The 14,008-nt window shown below is 43.6% G+C and overlaps 1 long non-coding RNA gene across 1 annotated transcript in view; it reads right to left on the bottom strand.

The window, feature by feature from the left end:
• Window positions 1–10,101, bottom strand: part of LOC146788666 (uncharacterized) — a 254,296-nt gene extending 244,195 nt beyond the window's left edge. The window contains exon 1 of the long non-coding RNA XR_014970892.1: window positions 9,971–10,101. This is a non-coding gene — a long non-coding RNA (uncharacterized LOC146788666). The remainder of the gene's footprint in view (window positions 1–9,970) is intronic.
• Between the last annotated feature and the right edge of the window lie 3,907 nt (window positions 10,102–14,008).

Here is a 14,008-nt window from a genome sequence, read left to right as displayed (position 1 = left end):
TTTTTGATGTTAAATATATTTGTTTTTTTATTTTTAACATTTATATTTTTTAATATATTTAGTTTTGTTATATTTTTATTTTGTTAATGATATTTTGTTTGTTTTTAATATTGAACTGACGGGAGTGGGAATTGTAATTTTTACCCCTCCGCTATCCAACACTTTCCCTACTGCTGCACTAATTGGAGTGGGAATAGTAATTATCATCTCTCAGCTATCCAACACTTTCCCTACTGTTGCACTTATTGAAGTGGGAATAGTAATTTTTACCCCTCCGCAATCCAACACTTTCCCTACTGTTGCACTCACTGGAGTGGGAATAGTAATTTTTACCCCTCTGCTATCCAACACTTTCCCTACTGTTGAACTCATTGAAGTGGGAATAGTAATTTTTACCCCTCCGCAATCCAACACTTTCCCTACTGTTGAACTCATTGAAGTGGGAATAGTAATTTTTACCCCTCCGCAATCCAACACTTTCCCTACTGTTGAACTCATTGAAGTGGGAATAGTAATTTTTACCCCTCCGCTATCCAAAACTTTTCCTACTGTTGCACTGACTGGTGTAGTAATGTTAAATTTTACCCTCTGCTCTTGAATAGTTTCCTTGGTGTTGTATTGTCTGGAAAGGGTGCTGTAAATATTTTGTGTAATTTATCACTTTTACAGCTGTTGCATTTATTGGAGGGAGATTTGTAAATGTTATTTTTGTGTTGAGCTAAAGTGGTAAATTGTTTATATATTTATTTGAATAGTTTTGTTTAAATTGTACTGGAAAAGTATGCATATTACCGGTTATAAATTGTAACAATGCTAAATTATATTATGTTTTTTTATTGGAAATTAAAATATTTTAATTATTAATATCTGTCAAATGAAAAATTAGTTTACATTGTTTACTGTTTTAATTTAATAAGAATGATTTAATAGATTTTATGTTATTGGGATATGTGTATATATATTTGTTATATTTGTTTATAATTTTAAAATGATAAAACACAATTTTATTAGTTTCACAATTATTTTAAAGTAAATATATATTATTTCATAGGCAGAGTATGTCGAGAAGAACATTGGTGCTCTCCGTTTCATTTTAATTTTGCCTGTCTTTTCCACTGTTAGATGCGTCTCTTGTAGCAGGGGAATGGGAATACCATGTCTACGAATGTAGGTGTGTACCCTATACCCCTTAGTGTAGGTGTCGAGGCCTCACACATTCCAGGTGGACATATGAGGTGCCGCAACTGAGCGACTAGCCATTTTCCTATGACAGATCTTGAAGGCCATTTCCGACGACGCTCCCATATATCTGCGCTGGGGGGCTGCCAGGGCGTCCAGATGTACATTTGCATAGTACCCAGGAAGTCCTTGTGATTGCTTGCCCTCCTCATTTTGGTTGCACTGCTAAGCTTCACTTGTTTATGGTTTTTCCATGTTTGTAACGGCGCAGACAAGCTACATAAACGATGCACTGGAATACAGCCCAGAGTACTTACCAGCGGCTGGCATTAAGTCGAGCATTCCTTCCATCCGTTTTTGTGCTGTGTAGTGACTGGAGTCTGCTGTAACATATTAGGATACCCACCTCTTAAGGGGTGAAAAGATGTCAGCAACAGTCTTGGGCGAGAAAGAAGTGAGGGATTTATTTCAGAAAAACCTTGGGAGCAACCGCACCCCCAGGCGGCGACAGCGGCCAACTTCTCTCCATCTCTCACCCTGACCATCGAGAACCCCTCACTCCACACCAGACTGTCCTGCTGGAGTGGTCACGACGAACTGTCCACATGAGATATGTGAAAACACAATACACCTCTATCCTTCATATACAAAGGAATGCAGAAAATAATCTAAACTTTAAAGAGAAACCGAAGACACATCACAGAAAGTTGATTAATGAAACTAAAGAAAACGCTGCAGAAAAATACATGTTGCATGTCATAGATAATATAAATAGAACGTTTCCAATGATCGAATAAAAAATATATTACAGTCGAAATATAACTCTAAAAAGTCCTTTAATTTGGAATGCAAATGTCTCCTACGGTCTTGTACAACCCTGTCGGGTAGCATAACAGAGTCTCTCTCTCTATATATATATATTACCTACTGGCGGTCGCCAGTAGGTAGATATAGTTAGGACCTATTTTCCATAGGAAATCCGCAACATTCTATTTGGAATAACGTTGGCACCGATTGATGAATCTTCGAGAAATTTTCCAAACTTTTGGGCAGCTCCGGTCCGCTCCTATCCTGAAAATTTCACGGTGATTCGTCAAGCGTGGCTGATAAAAAAGGGGGGTCCCAAAACGCGTTTTCTCCATGCATTTTCCCATAGGACCTGTTGACGCAGCTACAGCCTGAACTGCTGAACGGAATTACACCAAATTTGGCAAAGAGGTAGTCCTCAGTTCAGACTTGTGTCTTTTGCTTAAATGGTGTAAATCCGTTCAGTAGTTCCTGAGAAAATTAGAGTTAAAAAGATAGATATATCTATGGCCTCGGAGGATCCGCGCACCCTCCCCGAACCCAGCGCGCACCCTGCCGTGCACGAGCTGTATTCTAATTGGCTGTCAACACTCCAGATCAGGAAGTGTTGGCAGCCATCTTGTGCCTCGGTAGAACCGAGGCACAAGAAACCTAAAACACAAACGCGAAAAAACGCAACAAGGGGGCAGGGTAGAAACACCCTGACCCCTAGGCCTCCTCAGGGGGTCCCACAAGGACCCCCAGGGCCACAAAAAAATTACATTTTTTTTTTTTTAAACAGCGAGATTCGCGCACTCAGCGCGAATTTCGGCCGGAAATAAAAAAAAATTCAGCGTGGGCTCCCACGCTGAATATTCTAATTTGCCCCCGGGAGCATAATTTTAAAAAAAAGTGTGGGGGTCTCAATCCCCCCCACACTGCCCTGGGGATCACCACCCCTGGGGCTCCAAGATTGTATATGCGGGGGGCTCACGGCCCCCCCGCAGCCCCCGGTGACCGCCACCCCCGGGGCTTTGTTACCATAGGTGGAGGGGCTTGCAGCCCCCCAGCCCCCGGGACTGCCACCCCTTGGCTTAAAACGATTTGATGTGGGGGGGCTCTCAGGCCCCCCCAGGCCCAGGCTCCGCCACCCCCGGGGCAACTTGTACATGTTGGAGGGGGGCCATGCGGCCCCCCTCCTGGAGCCTTGTATTGGCCCTGGGGACCGCCACCCCCTAGGGCCGGCTCCTGCAGTGTCCCTGGGTGCCCACCCCCGGGAAACTGCTGTTTGCAATGGCAGGGTGGGAGCCTCGCGGCTCCCACCCTGCCATTGCAAACTGCTTTGCTTCATTGAAGCAAGAGCAGGGAAACCTGCTCTTGCTTCAATGAAGCAAAGCAGATTGCTTTTCCACATGGGGAGCAGCATGTTAGCTGCTCCCCATGTGGAAAAGCAATGCCGGCGCCCGCAGGAGGCAGGGAGCTGGCTGGGACCGTGGGGGAATTGGGGACCCACCACGGTCTCCAACGAGAGGCCAGGCCCCGGGGGATGGGTTCCCCAGGGCCAGAAGTGGCCCGGGATGGGGGCCACGCGGCCCCCTCCCCCATTGAATAAAACTTTTTTTTTTTTTTTAAATGGTCGTCCCCGGGGCCTTAAAGTGGCCAGAGGAGGGGGGCTACACAGCCCCCCTCCATAAAAAATGTTTTAAAAAAAGGCCCATGCCCCGGGGGATGGGGTCCCCGGGCCAAATTATGGCCTCGGGAGGGGGGGCCACGTGGGGTCAGACCCTGGGGGATGGGGTGCCCAGGGCCAAAAATAGAAAAAGAAGGGGGGGCTACACAGCCCCCCTTCTAAAAAAAAAAAGAAGGAAAAAAAAACAGGATCGGGCCGGAGGCCACGCACCCTCCTTACACCACTCTGCATACGCGCCGCCTGGCACGTTTGCAGAGGGGGAACTAATTCCCCTTGAATACTGGGGGTGCCTGGGGGCCAACTAGCCCACCAGAAACCTCCAGTATGCGCCAGGGGGCTGCGTTGCAGAGAGGTGTAATGAGGCCATGCCCCTTTTTTACACCTCTCTGCAACGCAGCTCCGTGGCGCTTACTGGAAGTACCTGGTGGGCTAGTTGGCCGCTAGGGGACCTCAGGATTCAAGGGGACTTAATCCCCCAACTTAAAACGTGCCACGGGGTGCGTTTGCACAGTGGTGAAGATAGGGGGCGGGGCCTGAGTTGATACTGTGCAAACACGCCCTGTGGCGCATTTTAAGTTGGGGAACTCCAGTAAGCGCCAAGTAGCTGCGTTGGAAAGTGTTGTAAAAAGGGGCGTGGCCTCTGAACACCTCTCTTTAACGCAGCTCCCTGACGAATACCTGGTGGGCTATTTGGCCCCAAGGGGACCGCAAGATTGAAAAGGAATTAATTCCCCAACTTAAAACGCGCCACAGGGCGTGTTTGCACAAGTCACCTCAGGCCCCGCCCCCTTCCTTTACCATTGTACAAATATTCCTCTAAAATCAGCCGAACTACGAATTCCGATTTACTCACCTGTTATCAGGAGAGAACCCAGGGCTACATATTTTAGACCAGCACTGACCCTGAAAAATAATTCTAAGCGTACTTACCAGTAACTTGTATTTCCTTCCATAGGAATCCATTGTGTGGTTTTCAGTAGAAAAGTTTCTAAGTGTCCATTTTTGAAACGTACAAATATTCCTCTAAAATCAGCCGAACTACGAATTCTCATTTACTCACCTGTTCTCAGGAGAGAACCCAGGGCTGCATCTTCTAGCCCAGCACTGACCCTGAAAAATAATTCTAAGTGTACTTACCAGTAACTTGTATTTCCTTCCATAGGAATCCATTGTGTGCTTTTAAGTAGAAAAGTTTGTGTCTATTTTCACAAACTAAAAATATTCCTAAAAAATTGTCTGTTTGACTTAAACACATTCTTTCAACTGTTTACAGGAGATTCACATGTGCTGGATCCAGGATCCACCACTGAGTAAGAAAAAGTAACAATAACACTACTTACCTGCAAAGTGAATTTTCTGCCATAGGATAACATTGGTGATTCTATGTGAAAATTTGTCTAAGTGTCAACTTTTAAAATACAATAATAATCCTTAAAAATCACTACTGTATCCAAAACGCTTTTACTCAACTGTTTACAGGAGATGTCCAAGGACTGAATCTAGCATCCAGTCCTGTGGTTAGAAAAGTAATCCATAAAGTAACTAATTGCATTTGACTAGAAATTCACATTGAGCTCAATGTTGCTTTGTGTTTGAAATTGTGTTGCCCATTGCAGCAACTGTAACTACTGTACTTAAAAGTCTATTGCCTATTTGCAAAGTATTTAAACTAAAGTAATTCATTCTGAGAAAGTATATTTTGTATTGTAATGTATAATGTAATTAAAAAAATAAAATATCTACAAATAAACAGTTTAAACAATGTAGTAAATCAGTATAAAAAAAATCAGTATAACAATTAATACATTAAAAATTGTCATTTACAAAACCTTTGAAATTCACTGAAAAAACCATAGGTTTCAGGCCTGATATAGTTAGGAATTAGCATTTAAAAAACCTTAGAAATTCACTGAAAAAACTATAGGTTTTAGGGGTGTTATAGTTAGCTGGACATTTCACTCGAACAAAACCATTGAAATTCCTCAGATATAGTTAGTTGTGCTAACTACATCATGCGCGCCCGCAATCCACTGCTGATGATGTCACATATTACATCATTCATGACATGGTCAGTGACATCACTGATGACATCGCAAATGACATCACTGATGACATCATCCACGTGACAATCAGATACACCTCATCATACACTAGTATGACCTTTCATCACTCACTGTAAAATACAGAGTGCCAGATTTAAAACCATTGACACACCAATACAAGTTTCTAAACACTCACTCAGTGATTCCAAGATCTATACACACATCTAATCACTTACCTATAGATTCACTCATACATGCTGTCAATGACCAATAGAACACTATCAAATATACTTATACACCTATATCGACATTACACACCAGCACACATCCTAATCACTTATGAAGTCATCCTACTCACTTATGCAAACAATGGATCATACCCACTTTTACTTAGCTATACACTTATAAAAACACCACAATCTATTCATATAGATAATAGCTCATACTTAGTGTGTTTTAAAATCACTATTACAACTATACAGTTATCCATAAAGTCACTCATACAATCACTGTGTCTTATGTATACTTATTTATATACAACAACTGACACATACACTGGCTTTTATTTTCTAGTTTGTTGGACATGTACCATTGAGACATATATTTGCTCATTGCCACACCCATAAAGATATTCACTCACCCAAACAACTGTTATAACATGTAGTTTTAACTTCATATACCTACTGAATCAACTATTCGCACATCTTTGGGCAGTCACAGATATTCCGCTTCAATTGCGCAGTCCTACGCAAGAAAACAGATGGATACGGACCACAGTTTGGTGCTTGATTTTGATTTCGTGCAAGAGGTCGCCATGATGCGTTTCAGCCCTTCCCACGGGCCTTGATCACATGACGTGTATATATTATCTACTGGCGGTCGCCAGTAGATAGTTATAGTTATGACCGTGTTTCCATAGGAAATCTCAAAATTCTATTTTGAATAACTTTGGCGCCGGTTGACGAATCTTCGCGACATTTTCAAAACTAATGGGGCGCTCCGCTCAGCTCCTACCCTGAAAGTCTCGGGGGGATTCGTCAAGTGGGGGCCGAGAAAAAAGGGTTGTCCCAAAACGTGCTTTCCCCATGCATTTTCCCATAGGAACTTTAGTCGAAGGTACAGCCCGAATGGCTGAACAGAATTACTCGAAATTTGGCAGAGAGGTAGTCCCTCAGGTCAGGGAAGTGCCTTTTGCATATATGGAGTCAATCTGTTCAGTATTTCCAGAGAAAATTGCATTTAAAAGCACATACATATCTATAACCGCGCACCGTGCGCGCACCGTGCGCGCACCCTAACGTGCGCGAGCGTAATTCTGATTGGTTGTTACATGTCAGTCAACGTTCGAATCCGTCAAAATCAGGAAGTGTCGGCCGCCATTTTGTTTGTTTTCAGTGCGAGAGTGGAAAAGGAAGGTGGCGAACGTGAAAAGGGGGCAGGGTAGAGAGTTCCTGACCCCCTAGCCTTTGTCAGGGGGTCCCTGAAGGACTTTTTTTTAAAAATCGCGGGGGTGCGCGTACCGTGCGGGCACCGTGCGTGCACGGTGAAAAAACAAAAAAAACAAAAAACATTTTTAATACGTAGTTTATTGAAAAATAAATATATAAAAAAAATAATAATACATACATAACTTAGCATTTAAAAAAACGTACAAATTCACTGAAAAAACCATAGGTTTCAAACACGTTATAGTTAGGAATTAGCATTTAAAAAACCTTGCAAATTCACTTAAAAAACCATAGGTTTCACACATGTTATAGTTAGGTGGATATTTCACTCGTAAAAAACCAATGAAATTCCCCCGTTATAGTTACTTCAGACGTAATATCTGACGTCATCAGCAGAGGATTGCGGTCGCGTGAGTTATAGTTGCCTGCACTAACTATAACGGGGGAATTTCATTGGTTTTTTACGAGGGAAAATTCCCCCGTTATAGTTACTTCAGATAACTATAACTCGCGCGACCGCCACTCTATCACAAGGATGATGTCATCAGTGATGTCAAGAGTGATGCCACTGACCATGTCATGAGTGATGTAATATGTGACGTCATGAGCAGAGGATTGCGGGCGCGCGAGTTATAGTTATCTGAAGTAACTATAACGGGGGAATTTCATTGGTTTTTTACGAGTGAAATATCCACCTAACTATAACATGTGTGAAACCTATGGTTTTTTAAGTGAATATATATATATATTCACTTAAAAAACCATAGGTTTCACACATGTTATAGTTAGCTGGACATTTCCCTCGTAAAAAAACAATGAAATTCCCCCGTTATAGTTAGTGCAGGCAACTATAACTCACACGACCGCAATCCTTTGCTGATGATGTCAGATATTACATCACTGTATTTAGACACCTATTTACCCATGTCTTCTTCCATTAATCTTTAGCTATACATATATTACAAATATTTATTTTTCAGAAAGACACATATGTAATCAGTGATGTAATATCTGACGTCATCAGCAGAGGATTGCGGTCGCATGAGTTATAGTTGCCTGCACTAACTAGAACGGGGGAATTTCATTGGTTTTTTACGATGGAAATGTCCAGCTAACTATAACATGTGTGAAACCTATGGTTTTTTAAGTGAATTTGCAAGGTTTTTTAAATGCTAATTCCTAACTATAACGTGTGTGAAACCTATGGTTTTTTAAGTGAATTTGTACGTTTTTTTAAATGCTAAGTTATGTATTTATTAATATTTTTTTTTTCAGGTTTTTCACCGTGCGCGCGCTATGAGCGTTCGGTGCGCTTCGCGCACTGAACGCCCACGATGCGTTGTGCGTGCCGTGCGCATACGGTGCGCGCACCTCGTGCTTTTTCGAAAAAAAAAAATGTTTTTTTCACCCTGGGGGTTCCTTCAGTGACCCCCTGACAAAGGCTAGGGGGTCAGGAACTGTCCACCCTGCCCCCTTTTCACGTTCTCCACCTTTGTTTTTCACTGCCTCAGACTGCGAGAGACAAAATGGCGGCCGACACTTCCTGATTTCGACCGATTCGAATGTTTACTGACATCTAACAACCAATCAGAATTGCGCTCGCGCACGGCAGCGTGCGCGTACTGTATGCTTACCGTACGCGCACGGTGCGCGCCTATAGATATTTATGTACTTTTAACTGCAATTTTCTCAGGAACTAATGAACAGATTGACTCCAGATATGCAAAAGGCACATCCCTGACCTGAGGACTACCTCTCTGCCAAATTTAAAGTAATTCTGTTCAGCCGTTTGGGCTGTACCTTGGACTAAAGGTCCCTATGGAAAATTGCATGGAAAAAACGGGTTTTGGGACCCCTCTTTTTTCTCAGCCCCCGCTTGACGAATCCCCCCGAGACTTTCAGGGTCGGAGCGGAGCGCCCCACCTATTTTGAAAATTTCGCGAGGATTCATCAATCGGCGCCAAAGTTATTCCAAATAGAATGTTGCGGATTTCCTATGGAAACACGGTCCTAACCATAACTATCTACTGGCGACCGCCAGTAGATAATATACACACACACACACACACACTCAACCTCCTACTCTCAATGGGCTACACTATCCCGGCCTTAACCTCACAATCGACATCTCCTACTTTGACGACAAAAATGCAATTTTTTTTTACCCTATATAAACGTGTGGTCAGTCTTATGAGGTGAAAAGTCGACAGCAACGGTCTTGGGGTCAGATTGAAGTGATGGATTTATTTCAGAAAAAAACTTTGGGGGGGCAACAGTGCTGTAACACTGTAACACTGCCACCCACTGTCCATCTGTCCTCCTGACATGTTCGAACCATGCATGCATTTACCACGCATGCCTTTACGATGCAGTCCAAACCACAAATGCATCTTTACAATGCATTCCTTTACCACATAAGTCAATACAATGACTTGCCGTACGGAAAGTGCTGGACTTTGGAATGTATAATTTACTATTGCGACTCCAGTCTGTGCAACCGGTAGGGAAAGTGTTGGACTTAGAGTCCAACAACGTTTTCCATAAGGCAAGCCGTAATGACTTGCATGGTAAGGGAATGCGTTGTAAAGACACATTTGTGGTTCGTACTGTGTTGTAAATGCAGAGCGTGGTTCGAGCTGCGTTGTAAATGCAGAGCGTGGTTCCAGCCGCGTTGTAAACGCACAGGGTGGTTTGAGCCGCATTGAAAGTTTATTTCCCCTCCGGACCACACGAGAACCCCGGACCTCACACCGTACAGACATCCTGGAATGGTCTTGTCTAACACTGCACACGACTTATGTGAAAACACTACACCATCTCCTTACCTCCATTTTCAGAAACACATTTCCTAAAAGGCAGCTCTTGGAAACCTACTGCATCTGAAGTGTTTTTGTTCAGTTCCTTCTCTTGCACGCGCCATGACACGAGTTAAACAAAATCGCTGTGGGGATCTGTAAACAGCACTCTGCTGAGAAAATAACAAAATGGCAATGTTTGTAGGGCTGCTGATGAGTCACAGAAGTGAACAAACACAGCTCGGATCATCACCTCCTACCCTGGGGGGAGAGCAGCTCGGAGGGATGAAGGCGCCAGGCTCCAGCCGGTCCAAGCCGCGGACATCGCCTCAGCGCCGGCAGCGTCACAGGAGCAGGCCGCGGGCCGGACTAGCAAAATGCGCGCTCTGTGCCACGGAGGGCATGCGGGGGGCTGGTTTTCACGCACGCTGACACACTTCCAAGTTATTTTCGTTTTTTGGGAAATATTTCCATGAAAAACAAGTCTTAAAGTGCGTGTCAAGCCTTCTCAAGATAAAGTTAAGTTAGAAAAAGCCACTGAAAATACAACATTTACCGCGATAGTCTAAACAGAAGAGCTCCCGGCGGCTCAATTTATACCGAAATGGTTTTGCCGTCGCTACACCTGCAGTTTCTTTACTCTGTAAGCGCGTCAACAACATGGCACCGACGAATCTCAGACAGGGCGAAACCCGTCTATGATTGTTAAAATGCTGCTGAAAAGCATTCAGTCCTCAGGGGGTGTGGGAAGTGATCACCCTGGAAATGAATCTGTTCTCAAGCCGGACAAGCACTGGATCGACAGAGAGAGGGTGCAGAGAGAATACAGAGAGGAAACCAGACCCTCCAAGCTTCTCAGACCTGAGCCAGGAAAAATGTACAGAATTTTAGCAGGACAACAGGGAATTAAGGAGATGTTTTTCACCAAAGGGGGTTTGATTGACATCAATTAGACAACTCCAGAGATGCTTGAGTTGTCGGTGATGTCACTATATAACCCGTAATGAATAACATTCCTTTTAATCCCTCTTTGCCCAGCTATAATTTTATGTTGTGTGACACCCCAAAATCACCCCCCCCCCCCTGTTTTCAACTCCTACACAGAGGCCGGACAGGCCAGAGATGTAATGTGGGAGCCGCACATAACATGGCCTTTTCTCATTGTCCAAAATATATATATTTTTGAATAATTCCCAGCCTCCTGCTATTAATTCCCACCACCCTCTGTGCCTCGACCCTCACCCCCCCCCCCCCTTCGCCCCCAGCCCAGAAAGGGTGCTTTCTTTCAGAAGCACCAGAGAGCCCTGCCAGGGCAGCCTGGAATTCCTTTATACAGGGGGGGGCAGCAGTGGAAAACAGCTCTTGTGCCCCCCCTCCCCCCCACACACATAATAGCAAGTTGCACTCATGGTAAAGGCTCTCCCAGAGAGCTGTACAATAACCTACATATTGTGAATCCAGAATGAAATTAATGAAGTGCAGCACAAGGCAGGATTTGCAGTGAGGGCATGAAACGTGCACTGCACCCTGGGAAGAGAGGAGGCGTGGCTTCAGAGGAGATAAGAATGGATGACAGCTTTGGTTTTACTTTTTGACAAAGGTAGATGTATATTTTTCCATGCTTATATATAGTATATGATATCTTTTGCAATTCTTCTATAATCTTTGATATAATACTGTACCTCAGTTTTTATTTGCTTCAATAAAGCTCTTTAAACAAAAAAAAAAAAATGGATGACAAAGTTTGAGGAAAGGGGGGGGGGGGGCTGCCAAGGTTCTGGGGAGTCAGGTACGTCAGATGTTTTTAAAACAATGAAGTGGGCCGCACACCGCTCGTCATACTAGCAAGTAGCCCTATTGGATTTTTTGTATTAAGGCTCCCTTGAGCCATTGGGCTGACGAGCCCCGGATCAGCACCTGCGCGCCATGAGTGGTACTTTACCTGATAATACTTTTTTGGCAGTCTACGCGGCAACCCCACACACTCACCTACTCCCTGCTGACGAGAGGCAACTACCTCGAAACACGTGTCCAGGGATGGCTAATGCGACACTTACTTTCTTCGAATACTTTTGGCACAGGCGTAATCGCCGTCGCCACTACATGGACCACAGTTCCTTGGGGTAACATGCTGGTAGGACGAGCAGAGTGCGGCCAATTGGATTTTTTGTATTAAGGCTCCCTTGAGCCATTGGGCTGACGAGCCCCGGATCAGCACCTGCGCGCCATGAGTGGTACTTTACCTGATAATACTTTTTTGGCAGTCTACGCGGCAACCCCACACACTCACCTACTCCCTGCTGACGAGAGGCAACTACCTCGAAACACGTGTCCAGGGATGGCTAATGCGACACTTACTTTCTTCGAATACTTTTGGCACAGGCGTAATCGCCGTCGCCACTACATGGACCACAGTTCCTTGGGGTAACATGCTGGTAGGACGAGCAGAGTGCGGCCTATTGGATTTTTTACGTCAGATGTTTTTGCAGGGCTCGGGTTAACAAACCGAAGGGGGCCCTTCATGGAGGAGGTTTCAGAGTTTTTGAAAATGTGTCCTGCGGTGAAAGGGAATGCATTGCAGAGCAACCCTCTGGCGTCATCTAGTGGTATTGACTATTTTAGGTTGTTATTAATAAACAGAGTAACTTTGCTTCAAAATCTAGAAATAAGTGTTAAAGCGTGACAGAAATAGCACGGGGTCTACCCCTCGTGCCCCCTTCTGATGGCCTAGGAGGGGAGTGAAGGAGGAGGTAATAGAATGATTTAGCTGCAATGAAACACTTCACTTTTTTTTTTTAACTCTGTACTCTTCTTTCCTTTCCCCTCATCTGTTTGACTCCTCCCTACAGTCTCCAAAGCTCTGTATTTGCATTTTTCCAGGGATTTTTGTTTAACCTCTCCTCATCTGACTGCAGGCTTCCCTTTATACCTCAGTCTCCAGCCCCTCTTTTCCTTGTCCTCCTTTTCTGTTTTTCCTCTTCTCTTTTTTAATATTTAAAATGTATTTTTATTATGTATTATAAATTATATGACTGCTCAAACAATGTAGATTAATTTAGCTAAATCTTAACCTAAGTACTCAAATCTTAAAAGAACAGGAGTGGGGATACATGTGTTGCTATCATGTCCAGTGTGCGGTCATTCGTTTAAATGGAGCTCTTAACTAGCTTCATACATGTCACATGCATCTATGTATGTATCCCACTAGCACATGTGCAGCAAGGTCTTCTGTGGAAGCCTGTTTTTTGAGAACGTTAGCTATTTTCCTTTGTTTTCCAAGTCACAAAATTAAAGTTATTAACCATAACTACAGCCTTTGAGCACCCAGACATATTTCCAATTCAGAGATCCCCTGCTTTATTGGCAGATTGTTGATCTACATATAATTCCTCCTTGTTTTTAAACCGATTCTTCAGAAAATGTCTACTCAGAACCTGCACAACAGAGGGCATGTGACAAACAAATTCAATAAATCACATTATTACTCTCAACAATTACAACAATAGTCAATATTCAATTAAAGAATTCAAAATAATTTTTTGGCTGAGGCAATGCTTGCTCCACAATGTTTATCTCTTCATCGCGTTGTCTCCTCGTGAGATCTTTAGGTTGTGGTAGATATAGAAAACAGACTACCATACAACATGGTTTGTTCTTGTCTATAGACAGCATCTTGCTTTTTGTTGTCAAAGACCTATTGTGGACAATACACACAAGACGCAGTGTCTCCTCATGTGAACTTTAGGTTGTGGTAATATAGAAAAACAGACTACCGCATCAAATGCTTAGGTCTTGCCTATAGACAACTTCTTGCTGTCTGTTGTCTAAGAACTATTGTCAACAATACAATACTTACAGTGGGCTTAGGGTCAGCCCAACGCTTATATTAGTTGTTGTTTTGGTCAAGCTCATTCACTTGCTTCTTATTCAGTGGCTTTCCTTCTCTCCTTGTGTTTAACCCCCCTTGGATATACACGAGAAGGAAAGTCATTGGATAAGAAGCAAGCAAAATGAGTTGCCATCCTTTCGATTGGATGACTTGTATCCTTCCACTAATTACAATCTGGG

This window comes from Triturus cristatus, chromosome 11, assembly GCF_964204655.1.
Source record: "Triturus cristatus chromosome 11, aTriCri1.1, whole genome shotgun sequence".
In the NCBI taxonomy this organism is placed as follows: Eukaryota; Metazoa; Chordata; class Amphibia; order Caudata; family Salamandridae; genus Triturus; species Triturus cristatus.
The sequence above is the reverse complement of the archived record's forward strand: the minus strand, read 5'-3'. Positions and strand labels throughout refer to the sequence as shown.